Here is a 16426-nt window from a genome sequence, read left to right on the forward strand (position 1 = left end):
TGGGGTCGAGTTCTGGACATAAACCAGCTGATTGCCGCCATGCTGTGGTACTGGCTGGTCACTTTGACCCCTCCCATGGACTTTGTCACAAAAATCCAGAGAATGCTCGTCGACTTCTTCTGGGGAAAAAAGGATGCACTGGGTCGCTGCTGAGGTTCTGAGTCTCCTGCTTAGAGAGGGTGGTCAGGCACTGTGCCCAAGTGGCGACTTTTGGCTTCAGGCCCTGCAGTGATACCTTAACATCGAGCCCCCTCCGAGATGGTGTGCCCTGGCAACATATTTCTTCTGCCAGGTACACGGCCTGAATTATGATGTGCAGCTCTTGTTTGTAGACTTGAGGGGCCTTCGTGGTTCCTTGCAGGGATTTCCCTTTTACCAGGATCTGATCAAAGTCTGGAATATGGTCGCCTTGTGACACAGCTCACCGCCTTCAGGAGTAGCAGCTATCATAAGAGCCGCTCAGGAATCCACACCTTTGACCTTTTCAGTGTCTGGCGAGAGGAGGGCTGTGGCTGCCGGGATGACCAGGATCGGGGATATTCTGGGAGGCGGAGTGGGCTGGATACTTCCACAGGAGTTGGCACATTGCACATCCATGGACATCCAGCTCATGGCCAATGTCATTCATGACCTTAGGACAGTTGTGCTCGGCCCCGACGTCATCCTTGGTCTTGAGGTGGAGGTGTACGGTGGTCTTCCGTCTGATTGTATCCCTGTTAGGACGGAATTCCACATTGACCCCAAGCCCCGAACCCTCCCTCGGGAGCTGGTGCCCCGCAACCTGAGTCACTTCGTGGAAACGCCCTCCGTGTCCTTTAGCACAGCGCGGAGGTGTTTCCCGTATGGGCTGCTGCTGCACACCCTTCACTTCCTTGCCATCGCCTGCCGCCCGGACACGCCCTGGCATGCCTTGTTGCCGTCCAGTGGCGGAGGTCCCCAATGGGGGGCCTTCTATGGGGGTGTCCTCCCACTTTTCATCAGGGGCCTGGGGTGGAGGGTGTTGCATGCAGCAGTCCCATACGGCCATAGGTTGTGTTGGTTCACAGATGTAGGTTGTGCCAGTTCACAGACTCCCAAGATACCCCATATATAGGGTGTTGTAGGCTGAACTCCCTTTTCTGTTATTTAAACAACCTTTCATTGATGTTTTGTTTGCACTTCAGTCCCATGCTCCCGCCAGTGTTGGCCTCGGTGCATTGCAATGCTGGTGCTATCACCTCAGCCTGAAGACGGACAGAATCCTCCATCGTGCCTTGCAATATGAGGAGTGCAGCAAACATCCCTTCCTGTTGTTCCCTAGCTTGCCTTTGCAGGCACAACTGTGACATGACCAAATCCAGAGGCTCGTCATCTGACTCGGACTCAGCAACATTCTCAACTCCAGCAATCCTACGTGTGCCGGGACCTGGGAAGTCCCTGCCGCTGCCTATTGTGGACCAGAAAGTGTGATGTGCTCACCAGATTGTGGTCCCGAGACTACTCTAAAGATAGGTCCCACCGAGGTGTGCATCTCTGAACTGGTGGAGGGTGTGGGTGAGCGCTGTGATAGGACTTCAGGGAGGATGCCTTTAGATTCCTCTTCAGAGGTTTCTTCAGAGCTTGATTGGAGACCCTGGGTGATGGACTGTCAGCTGTTTGACAGATGTGCCTGCGATTACTGCATAGCAGTGGCCTGTGAAAGAGGACTAATCACTCACGGCATGGTTTTCTGATGAATGTTGCACTGTTGGATCCCCACTTGGTAGAGCAGCGTCGACCTCACCATCAGCACAGGACTGGTCTAGATCCTCACCGGCCAACTGGATGGCTGTTTTCAAAGCCTGTGAGGACGTTGATTGCGGGCATTCCACCACCGGTCTGTGACCGCTCTCTCTTGTATGCCAGTTTGTCCTGCACGGAAAGAGATGTAGAAAATGTAAGCAGGACGCCTGCCAGGCTTGCCCTTTGTGGGTGTTGAGTGGTCCCATGGGTGGGATGAGGACAATGACAGTATCTGTGAATAGTGATGTCCCTTGCACCAGGTGTGAGTGCGGGCCCGATGGATGTGTGATGAGTTGAGTGATGAGATTAGTGACTTATCCTGGCGGAATGGAGATCATGGTTGTCCTCTTTTGCAGGGCGTTGGCACTGACCACCACCTCCCAAGCTGGGTTTAGTACTGTTGCTGCCAATCCTGCAGCCATAGCAGGGGTAGAGGACATCCCTCCACGGCATCCAAATGTTGCTCGAGAGATGCGTCGCTGAACGTGGGGGCTGTAGTCTTCTTCAGTTTTAGGGCTATGTCTTCTGTGCAGCAGTGGTGAGCTGGAAGCACTGAGATGTGTGCTTAAGACTGGACTTTAAACATGGCTCCTGGCGTAATGAAGCACTGAGGTGAAGGCAGGTGGGTGAATGAAAGCCATGGAAATGACGCATTTCCCAGGAGTACATAAATAATGAGGCGGGTTTGGGATGATATGGTGTGAAAACACAACATCACGGCCGATAGGTAAAATGTCATTTTACCCACCCGCTACCGCACTTAGTGCAAATTTGGGAAAATTCTACCCATTGTCTTATGGGAAGGGAGGCTGCCACTGGAAACGTAAACAATGAAGTCTATCAAAACTGCAAAAACAGATGGCTAAGTTTTTTTCTAAGCCACACCAGATGGCCTATCACTAGTCCATCAGCAACTGTCTGCTTTTTTCTCTAACTGAATATTACTGAAGTTTTTCCACTTTTAAAAGACTGGGGATTTAAATCGCTTCGTATTATGGCACTTAGAGTAGCCAAGCAGTGTTTCCTTCAGTTTTGAATGTTTAAGAGCACTTTTCCCAATATGCTCTTAGGAACACAGCACTTACAGAATGCTGGTCAATGAAATGGTCAACTTAACTTTTTAGGACAGAGCCCTTTGATCAGTTACTGCAGTAAAAACACATCTACCTTATAATGCAACACCTAGTTATTGAAACTGGAAAAACAAACTTTTTTTGTATTTCAAAGCCTGTCAATGAAAGAATTCCAGGAGTGGGTAACTGTTTTTTTGGTTCCCCACTTGAAACTGGGGTTCCCCCATTGCCTATGACTCTTCTGGTGAGCCACATTTTCTTACCAAAGGGGCCCCAACTACACAAAAATTGCGGGGGTGGGGTGGGTGTGTGTTTTGATTGCCCACTTCTACAATGGAGGTGGCAAGGGTGGGAGTGCTCTGTACACGAGGGCTACCTGGATCCTTATCCTACGCAGGTGAAAATTGCCGGAATCCCTGACCTGGTTCCCACCTGTCATTTTTAAAGGGCTCCCAAGTCAGCCAACTCGCCAAAAATCTGGGCCCACATTTGCATTATGAATATTGCATCAAAGTGTTAGACAATCCTCAGAATCCCACATGTTTCAGAAGCGAGGGCTGGTGCCAATTTTCCAGTTTATCATAAAACAGTGATGAATTGGATGTCAGTAGGAACAGGACAGGAAATGCTGCCACCTAATTTTGATCTTGCTAGCATCCCACTCATGCCAAAATAGCAGTACCGAGACCAAAACCAGTTCTGCTGATTTTCCTATTTGACATATTATTTACTTAATTGAGCTCCATAAAACACAATGTGCTTCAATCTAATCCCATAATATTTTCTTGCAAATTACATGAAACAAAGATGTTTAGGATAAAATTTGTCAATTTTAGTGTATAGCTCATTTGATTGGCAATTTTTTCTTAAAAACAGGCTGTGAATAACCTCAACTTATGTACATGAGCTTTAAAGTCTAATTTGATCAAACATATTTCTACATTACAAATCAGTTTTAGTTCTCTGTAGACTAACACTAATACTTCTAAATATCACTGGAATTACATCTCCTTTGGAGTAGCTAAGATGACTAGAACTTTACCAACGCCAGTATGACTGGGAATTTTAATCTGACTACATAAAATTGTTTTAGCCTGGCACTGGGATACAAGGTGGTTACTCATGAGGAATTAAAGATTTAGAACAATCACTTCATTTTATAGAAACCAAGAGACAAAGAGCCATTTATAGTTTTAGTGAAGGCTACTGTTTACCACTGGTGCAGTAAGGAAAATGAGCCACCAACAGGCAAGCACTCAACTCCTTACATTGTGTATTAATTAAACTGTAAAATGGGACTTTCTCCTCATTGTGTGATCTGATGAATATAATTAGGCATGTGATCAATGATTGGCTGACTATATTCCCAATAAGCAGAGAGCCATTCACTAGGTGGTTTTACCTATAAGTTTCTGCTTGCAGCTAACTGGATGCACAGCATTTAAACAGCTTTTTTTATAATTTACAGTCACTTTCTTTCTCTTAAGTTTGGATTTGGCTAAAGTAGTCAGAAGAAACAAGGTGACTTTTGTTTTCCAAAGATTTTAAAATCTATTTGAACACCATTGCTGAGTTAGGAGCAGAGAATGGCTGAAGGAAACTCTATTGTAGCTAGTTCAGTTGAAGCTGATGGAATTATAACTAGTACACAACCAGAAGTGGTTGATATCATAGGAGGTGCAGGAGATACTGTTCAATCAACAGAAGAAAATTTCCCAACTGGTGAGTTAAACAAATTTCTTTTATCTGAATCCATGACAACTACTGAGGGAGCTAAATCCACTACAGAAAATACCAGCTCCCCTGCAGAAGAGATTGTTACAAGCACAGGAGAAACCAGTTCATCGAGGGAAGGGAACATTCCAGTTGCAGAGAGCATTTCAAATATTAAGGAAACCAGCTTCCCTACAGAGAAAGCTAATGCATCTGCTCAGGAAGTCGGTTCATCTGCACTGGAGACCATTCCATGCACTGAGGAAACCAGTTTCTCTAAGGAGGAAAATGTTCCAGTTGCAGTTAAGGAAACCAGCTCCCCTACAGAGAAAGCTAATGCATCTGTTCAACAAACCAGTTCACCCGAAGAGGACACCATTCCACGTATTGAGGAAACCAGTTCACTTAGGGAGGAAAACATTCTAGCTGCAGAGACCATTCCATATAATAATGAAATCCGCCCCCCTTCAGAGAAAGTCACTGCATCTGCTCAGGAAACCAGTTCAACTGAACTGGAGAGCATTCCATGTATTGAGGAAACTAACCCCACTACAGAGAAAGTCACTGCATCTGTTCAGGAAACCAGTTCATCAGTACAGGAGAGCATTTTGTGTATTGAAGAAACCAGCCCCCCTACAGAGAAAGTCACTGCATCTGCTCAGGAAACCAGTTCATCAGCACAGGAAAGCATTCCGTGTATTGAAGAAACCAGCCCCCCTACAGGGAAAGTCACTGCATCTGCTCAGGAAACCAGTTCATCAGCACAGGAGACCATTCCATGTATTGAGGAAACTAAACCCCCTACAGAGAAAGTCACTGCATCTGCTCAGGAAACCAGTTCATCTGCACAGGACACCATTCCATGTGTTGAGGAACCCAGCCCCTCTACAGAGAAAGTCACTGCATCTGCTCAGGAAACCAGTTCATCTGGACAGGAGACTATGCCATGTATCAAGGTAACCATTTCACCTACAGAACAGGTTATTCCAACTGCTCAAGAAATCAGTTGCTCTACAGAAGAGATTGTTCCATGTACTGAGGAGGCCTGTTTACTTCCAGAGGTGGCTATGCAGGAAGCTTCAGCAGATATGACCGTGCCACTTGAAATGCAAACCAGTTTCCCCATTGAACAGACTGTCACACTTGCAGAGAATACAGTTGTATTGGCTGAGAAAATGAATCAACCTACAGATGAAATGGACTCATCTACAGAAGAGGCCATTCTGTCCACAGGAGAAACCATTATCTCTACCGTAATGACTATTCAGGATGTAAATCCAGAATCTGAGGTAGTAACTTCATGTCAATTAATAGAACGAGAAATAATGCTAGAAAACAGTCTGTTGGAAAACTCTGCTGTTGGTGAGAGAAGTGAAGCAGGTAAAATAGATTACATATATCTTTTTTGGAACTATGGTTAATTGCTCATGTTTATGTCTTACCATTTATCTTTGGATAGAAACACCTATCTATCTAAATGCAGTCCAGAACACAGTAACTGAACAATGAAAAATTATTTGGTCTTGTTCCTAGAAAATGGAAATCATGTAGCAAATTGCTTCTCATTTTTTCAGTCTTAACTTTTAAGAGGATTGGGTTGAAAATATGAAGGATGAAAATATTGTCAGATGATACAGTTCTCCTCTGATAATGAGAAAGAATGGAGGGTCCTTTCATAATGAAACAGTAATTCATTTTGGGCATTAATATCGAATGGGTGGTATCACATCTGCTGCCTGTTATACACTCTCCCCAATATTCAATTCCATTGACTTCAATGGAGCTGAATATGGGTTGGTGTTTGTAATAGGTTATTGATAGGATATTGCCTTTTTGTGCCACTGCCCAAGAGGAATTATATTTCTCAATATATTTGGTATGTTTCTGTAACCCAGATGGCTGATTTACAATATCAGCTATTCAACACTGATAAGTATCTTTGGCAGAATCAAAATATCAAGCACAGGAAACACATTAATATTTAAATTTTAGTCCTTGCAGGGGAGGAGGTGACCCCTTTACCAACGGAAGAAGTCTATCAGGAGAATGGAGAAGCAGATACAAATGTAAAAGGTCGTAACACTGATGATAATGGTGATGATACTGGTGCTGATGAGGAAATCTATTCAGAGGAATTCCAACAAGGAAATGACTCTTCAGAGTCTCCTTCAACTAGTTCTATTGCCAGTTCTCAACCAGAGTCACCAACTAATACTGATTCTGCTGAAGAACGGCCAGGGGCTTCAAGGAGGCCTGACATCACCAAGCACAGCTATTCCAGGTACAACACTGTCTCTTATCGTAAAATCAGAAAAGGAAACACTAAGCAGCGTATTGATGAATTTGAATCAATGGTACATATAAATTAGATACTGCAAACAAACTTACAAACATTTGTGTTTGTCACTTTAATTAGTTAATGTAAGTGTTTTGACTTCTGAAACTAGAGAAAAAAAATCAGTATCTCATTTAAGTGCAAAAACAATATTGCTCCTTGAATTCAAACTTGCAAAGTACATTCATTAGGCAGTTATCTAATAAATGAGAAATGTAACTTGCTTAGTATCTTCATCAAACACTACTTTGAACGCACAATAATTAGCAATGTATTGCACAGTAACTGAACTTGTGCTTTAGTGAAGGGTTATGCTACATGCTACTTGCTTCAAATCCAGCCTGTAACTTTGTAGATTATGACCTCACTATTGTATATTAAAAGTATATCTATCAAGCAGCACAGCAACAGCATGGAAATGAAAAAAGCTTAATATATTCTCTGCTGAATAAATCAACATTATTTAGTGCAATAGTGAATGACACTTTTAAAGAGTTAATAAAATTTGCAAGGTTGCTACATTGAAATGCAGCACAATTGTTCCTTGTGCAAGTGGATAATCTGAATTAAAGCTTATTCAGTTCATGTGACCATAGTTAATTAGGTCAATGAATATTTTAGGTATGGTTCATGCTGTTCTTAAATTTTATTTCAAACATTGAGTACCATCTTTTATGATTCTGTATTATTTTGCTGTGAACAGGATGTTGAATTCGCTATTACAAATTGATAAGCATGAAATAGTAATGAATGTGACTTGAAATATTTAGTATTTTCCTGTAATATTTATAACAAGTTGCTTTTCTGTTTTATTTTTGTTTCTGCTCATTCTATGCTTAGAAATAATAAACCCATACACCAAGGATTTTGAACAATTTTCATTATTGTCTTGCCATTGTCTTTCACTTGCTTGTGATTTTCTTTGTGACATTCTGCTCCTAAATATAGCGCACAATGAAGAATAGTTGATATTGTATTGCTGCCTTTTACAGCAGATCTGTTATGGAGCAAACAAGCTCCCTGTTGTATGGGCATTCTGTTACTGAACATTTCTATCAAAAGTTGGTCATGTAATTCCAAAAATACTAAATAATTAAGGGGCAAAAGGGGGAGGGGGACGAAATAAATACAGTACCTATCACTAGAGAAAAAGTACTAGGGAAACTAATGGGGCTAAAGGCCAAATGGCACGGTCATATCTGCTGAAGCTTCCTGCATAGCCACCTCTGGAAGTAAACAGGCCTCCTCAGTACATGGAACAATCTCTTCTGCAGGGGTGCTGTTATTTTCTGTAGTGGATTTAGCTCCTGGACCTGATAGGTTGCATCCTAGGATATCAAAGAAAATAGCTACAGAGGTAGTGGATGCACTGGTAGTAATCTTCCAAGAATCCCTAGATTCTGGAAAAGTCCCAGAGGATTGGAAAACAGCCACTGTAATATCCTTATTCAAAAAGGGAGAGAGACAAAAAACTATAGGCCAGTTGGCTTAACATCTGTCACTGGGAAAATGTTGGAGTCTATTATAAAGGATGTAATATCAGAGCATTTAGAAATGCATAATATAATCAAGCAGATTCAGCATGGCTTCATGAAGGGGAAATCATGCCTGACAAACTTATTAGAATTCTTTGAGGAGATAACAAGCAGGATAGATAAAGGGGAACCAGTAGATGTAATATATTTGGATTTCCAAAAGAGGTTTGATAAGGTACCACACATAAAGCTACTTAATAAGAGCCCATGGTGTCGGGGGTAATATATTATCATGGATAGAGGATTGGCTAACTAATAAAAGACAGAGAGTTGGGATAACAGGGGCATTTTCAGGATGGAAACCTGTAACTGGTGGACTGCCACAGGGATCAGTGCTGGGGCCACAATAATTTACAATATGTACTACTGACTTGGATGAGGGAAATGAATGTACTATCGCCAAGTTTGCAGATGACACAAAAATAGGTAGGAAGGCAAGCGGTGAGGATGACACAAGGAGTCTACAGAGGGATATAGACAGGTTAAGTGAGTGGGCAAAAGCTTGGCAGATGGAATATAATGTAGGAAAATATGAGGTTATGCACTTTGACAGGAAGAATAGAGGAGCTGAATATTACTTAAATGGAAAAAGACTGCAGAAAGCTGCAGTACAGAGGGATTTTCGGGTCCTCATGCATGAATCACAAAAAGCTAGCATACAAGTTCAGCAGGTAATAGGGAAGGCAAATGGAATGTTGGCCTTTATTTCAAAGGGAATGGAGTATAAAAATAGGGAAGACTTGCTAAAGCTATACAAGGCACTAGTTAGACCACACCTAGAATACTGTGAACAGTTTTGGTTCCCTTAACTAAGGAAAGATATACTAGCATTGGTGGCAGTCCAGGGAAGGTTCACTCGATTGATCCTGGTTTGGAGGGATTTTCTGATGAGGCGAGGTTGAGTAGGTTGAGCCTGTACTTATTGGAGTTTAGAAGAATGAAAGGTGACCTTATTGAAAAAATAAGATTCTTAGGGGGCTTGACAGGGTAGATGCTGAGAGGTTGTGGGAGAGTCTAGGACCAGAGGGCATAATCTCAGAGTAAGCAGTCACCTATTTAAGACAGAGATGAGGAGGAATTTCTTCTCTCAAATGGTAGTGAATCCGTGGAATTCTTTAACGCAGAGGGCTGTAGAGGCTGGGTCATTAGGTATTTTTAATCAGTAAGGGAATCAAGGGTTATGGGGGAAAAGGTAGGAAAGTAGAGTTGAGGATTATCAGATCAGCCATGATCTCATCGAATGGCGGAGCAGACTTGATGGGCTGAATGGCCTACTTCTGCTCCTATATGGCCCCTATTATCCTGCAATTAATTGTCAGTTTAATATCAGTAACTGCTTCAGATTAGTGTAAGACATAGTATGGAGAGGTGCTGCTGGGTGTGTGCCACTTTTCTGGTCAGCCTGCAATAGCACTGAATGTGTACTATGTGCCTGTTCAGAATGCCACTCACTAATGTTGAATTGTTAATTAAAATTTTAACATGAGAAAAGAACTGATGGGACAATATTAAAAATAAGTTTAAAGGAACTTAGAATGTCCATCCAAATAGCATTTTTTTCTTTATAGATGTTCACCCTGTACAGGCACAGCAATACTTGTTTATTACATTCTGACTTTTCACCAGAATTCAAGGCACTATCAATTATTCTTCAGTATATGTGTCAATGCAACATGAGAACTGAATTACATGGGGAAAAATGTGCAGTGTAACAAGGTCTCCTTGTTTCAGTATGGTAAACTAATGTATTATTAGAATTTTAAATAATACATTCAATACAATTAATGGTAAATCATCAATTCTTTCATTTAACGTGCTTCCTTTTCTACAATGTGGGCCCTTTATATCATCCATTTATCAGACTGAACCACATCAGCAAGTTCACACTGCTTTCCATTACACTGTTCCAGTATGAAAGTATCAACTAAAAAAAAGTATAAAATACAACAATCCTTACAGAATAAAGGTAAATATCTGGAAGCGTTGTGAGCAATAATAAATTAGTGATTTGTTATTCCTCTGGTTACAGCACTGTGTGAGTACAATTTTGGGCAATTAAAGTGCTGCAAGATACATTTTCCTACTAGAAGTGAAGGAGAAGGATGTCTCAAAACAGGCAGTTTCTGTAGAATTTTAGTCCTCTTTGATGTCATGAGTGGAGTGGGAATATCATGCTGTAACTAATGGTTTAGTATACCAAGCATAAAAAAACGATATATCAGAAGAACTTAATTGCCAATAACTTATATTCCTTAAAGCATGTTCTCAAAGATTTACAATGGCTCTTTGCCACTTTAAAACTTACACCCTGCAGTTGAAATGAGACTGTCTTTTCATCAGATCATCTGAATTAAGCGACAGTAGCTTCAGTATTGAGCATTAAAAACACTAGTAAAACATTTAAAAAACAATTTCATGGAATAATACATGGGGGAGAATTTTCTCCATGTTGGGCGGGCCAGTCGGGTGCGGGCATGGAGCTGATTGCCGCCCATGATTTTACGTGGGCGGACCAATTAAGGCCCACTGCCCAGTGTGACGCTCAGCGCTACCTGTGTGGGTGGGGGGAAAGTTGGGGCCGGCACTCTTTCGGGCATGCGCGCAAAAGAGCGCAGAAATCTCTCTGAGGTAGTTCTGTGTCTCAGGGAGATTAAGTTCAATTCAAAAGATTTTTAAAATAAAAAAATTAAAATATTCAGATTTGTCCCCTCATGTGACAGTGTCACATGAGCTGGGACATATTTATGAATTTTAATAAAATTTTTTATTTAATTTATAAGCTCTCCATGAAACCTCAACCGCCTGTGGATGAGGTTTCGTGAGAAATGCAAAGGCCTCCTGGGCTCTTCGCCTGTCCGTCAACCTTAAGGTTGGACGTGCAGCCCTGACAATCACTTCAATTAGGTAATTAATGGCCTTAACAGGCCTTTGACAGTTCAGCGGGCGCGCCCACCGAGCTGAAGATCGGAATGACGTGCAGTGACGTCGGGACGCACGCCAGACTTCACTGCACGTCATTTTACGCATTGGTGTGCGGAGCCCGCCCCTGCACGGAAGATTCTGGCATGATGCTGCTGCACTTGCTTTGGATTATGGCTTTAATTATTGAACAAGAAAGGATTTAGATTAAATTATACAAAAGCAAAACACTGCAGATGCTGGAAATCTGTAATCAAAACAGAAAATGCATGAAATACTCAGTAGGTCTGGCAGCAGACCTGTGGAGAGAGAATCAGAGTTAAGATTTCAGGTCTGTGGCCTTTCATCTATTCTTGAGGGAATATTGGCCGACACACCAGGAGAGCTCCATATTTGCTGAATTGTATCGTGGGAAATTTACCTGAAAAGTTATAATGCCTTAGTACACTGAATTGCCAGCATCGATTATACTCACATCCAGAAATGGAGGGGGGAAATCCTCAATCTATAACTTTCTGACTCTGAGAGAACAGTGTTAATCCAAGTTGATAAGTTAAAATACATCTTGGCGTCCTTTGCAAATCATTCACTGAACTTCGAAAGCCTGATTGCACATCATTCTATTCATACATGCTCCACAGTTCCATGTATATAAATTGCAAAATAATTTACTATTTAATTTAATTTTGCTACCAGGATGAGGAACGATTCCTTATTTTCAATATTTTCATATTTCACAATTTTCCAATTTAGAGTGGATTGAACAAAATTAATATGCATATATGTCATACAATTCCATTAACAAACATAGACAAAAATCGTAATTTTAATTAGCACTTCTTAAATGTCCTGTCATATAAAGCATTTTAGTACATTTGCTGGCACAAGTACCACTATGAAAACCCAGATCTGTTATTATAAAGAATTTAAACATAACTCAGTCCAAAGTATGAACTTTTTAACTTCCTGTTTCCATTCATCTCAAAAGTACATAACTAAATATAGTAAAACTGCAAAAATTTGATGGTAGTCAGGTAAGTTTTTCTGAAACATTCAGCGAGCAATTTAAGTGTGGAGTGGGCTAATGCTCCAACACACAGGGCAGAATTTTACGACAACGGGATTTTACATTCCCGCTGTCGTCAAATGGGATTTATAATGGCCCACCGCATTTTATGGCCCCATCCCTGCCGAAACGGGGCCGTAAAATGCTGCCCACAGTGTCATGGAATGCTGGAACATATGTTGGGTGCTCACAAATCGCATATTGGCATTTCCCAATTTTGCTCATGTCAGTGAGGGAGAATTCTAGATTGTTCAATACCTCCTTCAGTAGCATGTCTGAGATTTGGAACAATGACCATCCTTTGCAGACACATCTCCAGCAGCTAACTCAATAGTAGCGACAGGAGCCTGGAAGCAGGTTACCTGTACATCTCTTACATAGAAACATAGAAAATAGAAGCAGGAGTAGGTAATTCGGCCCTTTGAATCTGCTCTGCCATTCAATATAATCATGGCTGATCCTCTATCTCAATGTCATACTCCTGCTCTCTCCCCATTCCCCTTGACGCCTTTAGAGTCTAGAAATCTATCTATTTCCTTCTTAAATACATTCAATGACCTGGCCTCCACAGCCCTCTGTGGTACAGAATTCCACAAGTTCACCACCTTCTGAGTGAAGAAGTTTCTCCTCATCTCAGTTCTAAATGGCCTACACCGTATCCTGAGTTTGTGACCCCTTGTTTTAGACACCCTGCCCCCAGCCAGAGGAAACATCATTACTGCATTGAGTCTGTCCAGGCCTGTGTTTTATGCATTTTAATGAGATCCCCTCTCATTCTTCTAAACTCCAGTGGATACAGGCCTAGCAGGCCCAATCACTCCTCATATGACAATTGTGCCATCCCAATAATCAGTCTGGTGAACCTTTGCTGCACTTCCTCTATAGCAAATATATTCTTTCTTAGGTAAGGAGACCAAAACTGCACACAATACTCCAGGTGTGATCTGACCATGGCCCTGTACAGCTGCAGTAAGACATCCTTGCTCCTGTACTCATGTCCTTTTGCAATGAAGGCCAACATACCATTTGCCTTCTTAACTGCTTGCTGCACCCGCATGCTTGCTTTCAGTGATTGGTGTACAAGGACACCCAGGTCCATTTCCCAATCTATCACCATTTAAATAATACTCTGCTATTCTGTCTTTCCTACCAAAATGGATAACTTTGCACTTATCTACATTATACTGCACCTGCCATGTATTTGCCCACTGACTCAACTTGTCTAAATCGCCTTGAAGCCTCTAAACATCCTCCTCACCACTCATTCCCACCTCGTTTTCTGTTGCAGCAAACTTGGAAATAATACATTTGGTTCCCTCATCCAAATCATTGATGTATATTGTGAATAGCTGGGACACAAGCACTGATCCCTGTGGTACCCTACTAGTCACTACCTGCCATTCCAAGAAAGACCCATTTGTTCCTACTCTCTGTTGCCTGTCTGCTAACTAATTCTCAATCCATGCCAATATATTACCCCAATCCCATGTGCTTTAATTTTGCACACTAACCTCTAAAGTGGGACTTTATCAAAAGCTTTCTGAAAATCCAAATACACCACATCCACTGGTTTCCCCCCAAAACTCCAGTAGGTTTGTCAAATATGATTTCCCTTTCATTAATCCATGTTGATTTTGTCTAATTCTGTTGATATTTTCTAAGTGTCATGTTATCACATCCTTTATAATAGACTCCAGCATTTTCCCCACTGCTGATGTTAGGCTAACCAGTCTGTAATTCCCTCTTTATTTTCTCCCTCCTTTTTTAAATAGTGGGGTTACATTTGCCGCCCTCCAATCTGCTGGGACTGTTCCAGAATCTGCAGAATTTTGGAAGATGACAACCAACGCTTCCACTATTTCCATAGCCATCTCCTTTAGTACAATGGGATGTAGATTATCAGGCCCTGGAAATTTATCGGCTTTCAGTCCCATTAATTTCTCCAGCACTGTTTTTTTAGTAAAACTAATTTTCTTCAATTTCTCCTTCTCACTAACCCCTCAATACCCTAGAATTTCTGCGAAGTTATTTGTGTTTTCCTCCATGAAGACAGAACTAAAGTAGTTGTTTAATTGCTCTGCCATTTCCTTGTTCTCTATTATAAATTCTCGCATTTCGGACTGTAAGGGACCTACATTTGTCTTCATCTATCTTTTTCTTCTTAAATACTTATAAAGCCTTTTACAGTCCTCTTTTATGTTGCTTGCAAGTTTCCTCTCATACTCTATATTTCCCCTCTTAATCAATCTCTTGGTCTCCCGTTGCTGAATTCTAAACTGCTCCCACTCCTCCGGCTTGCTACTTTATCTAGCAGCTTTATATGACTCCTCTTTGGATCTGATGTTATCCTTAATTTCTTTTAGTATCCATGGTTGGACCACTTTTTCTGTTGTGTTTTTGCGTCAGAAAGGAATAGATACCTGTTGCAATGCATGAATTCGTTGCTCAAATATTAGCCATTGCCTATCCTCCGTCATGCCTTTTAATGAAGTTCCCCAATCTACCTTAACCAAGTCATGCCTCATACCCTCGTAGTTTCCTTTATTTAGATTTAGGGCCCTAATTTTGGATTGAACTACTTCACTTTCCAATCTAAGGAAGAGTTCTATCATGTTATGGTCACTGTTCCCTAAAGGGCCCTGCACAACAAGATTATTAATGAACTCTTTCTCATTGCACAAAACCAAATCTAGGGTAGCCTGTTCCCTAGTTGGTTCCTTGACATACTGGTCTAAAAAAGCATCTTGTACACATTCCACAGTATTATTGCTAATTTGGTTTGCCCAGGTCCATATGTAAATTAAAGTCACCCATGATTATATAGCATCCTTGTTATATGCATCTCTAATTTCCTGTTTAATACTATCCCCTACCTTACCACTACTGTTTGGAGCCCTATAAACAACTCCCACTCTTGCTTTCCAGCCCTTGTTGCTTCTTAGCACTACCCAGGCTGATACTACATCTAGGTTTTCTGGGCCAATACCCTCCCTCACTACTGCACTGATTTCATCCTTAATTAACAATGCCATGCCCCCTCCTTTTCCTTTTTGCCTGTTCTTCCTAAATATTGAATACCCTTGGATATTCAGTTCCCAGCCTTGGTCACCTTTGACTGGGGAAACATGGCAAATTAAAAATATATTTAAAATTAAGGGAGTTAAAAAAAACAGGCTAAAATGAATGACTTCGCAAAATCATTAGTGGTTTAGTAAATGGTGAATAAACAGTCCTTGTTAATTTGCATTAGCTTTTCAAATCAAATGACTAAAAACAAGAAACACAACACAGCCATCTGCTAACTTACCAGTAAACAAAAACTTAATTAATTAATTAAACAGCATCAAACAACATTTTTACCTATTTTCTCGATACAGAAAGTAATATACTGCTTTTTTTTATTGCCTGAATCATTTTATGTCCAATACAATGTTGACATCATGAAAAAACTGCTTAGGACTAAAGGACCACATTCCCATGTCTGCAACTATTTTGGCCTTCTTCCATTAACAGAATGAGAGAAACAATTCTCAAGCAGAATAAACACATGAATCATTATACTAGTCTGAGAGTTGTTTACAATTTAAAGAAACAAATTTATACAAAAGTCTTTTATTTCATTGTGTTTCAAGTATTTCTTACTGCTGAAATTTGCATGGTTTGCAGTAGACCTTGTGTAACCACACTGCTGCAAGTGAAATGGTGACCCCCTCTGGCACAATAGACACATAACCATAAATTGTTGCAATTTCAAAGCAGCAAAACTCCTTTAAGCTAATTTTAAAAAATCTCTATATCTGGACTATCGATTGTGAATATTCTGAGCTATCAGTTGTGAATATCAATTGAAAATGTTTGTTAAAGCTATCTACAATAGGTTAAGAGGAAACATTTCTGGAATTTCTTTAGCACTTACAGGACTTACCCACAGCGCCATGACTTCCATCACTGGTAGGGCAAAGAGGCAGGTCCTGAACACACTTCAGCCGGAATGGGGCTCAAACTCCTGCTTCTGGCACCAATC

Source organism: Carcharodon carcharias, chromosome 12 (assembly GCF_017639515.1).
Source record: "Carcharodon carcharias isolate sCarCar2 chromosome 12, sCarCar2.pri, whole genome shotgun sequence".
NCBI lineage: Eukaryota > Metazoa > Chordata > Chondrichthyes > Lamniformes > Lamnidae > Carcharodon > Carcharodon carcharias.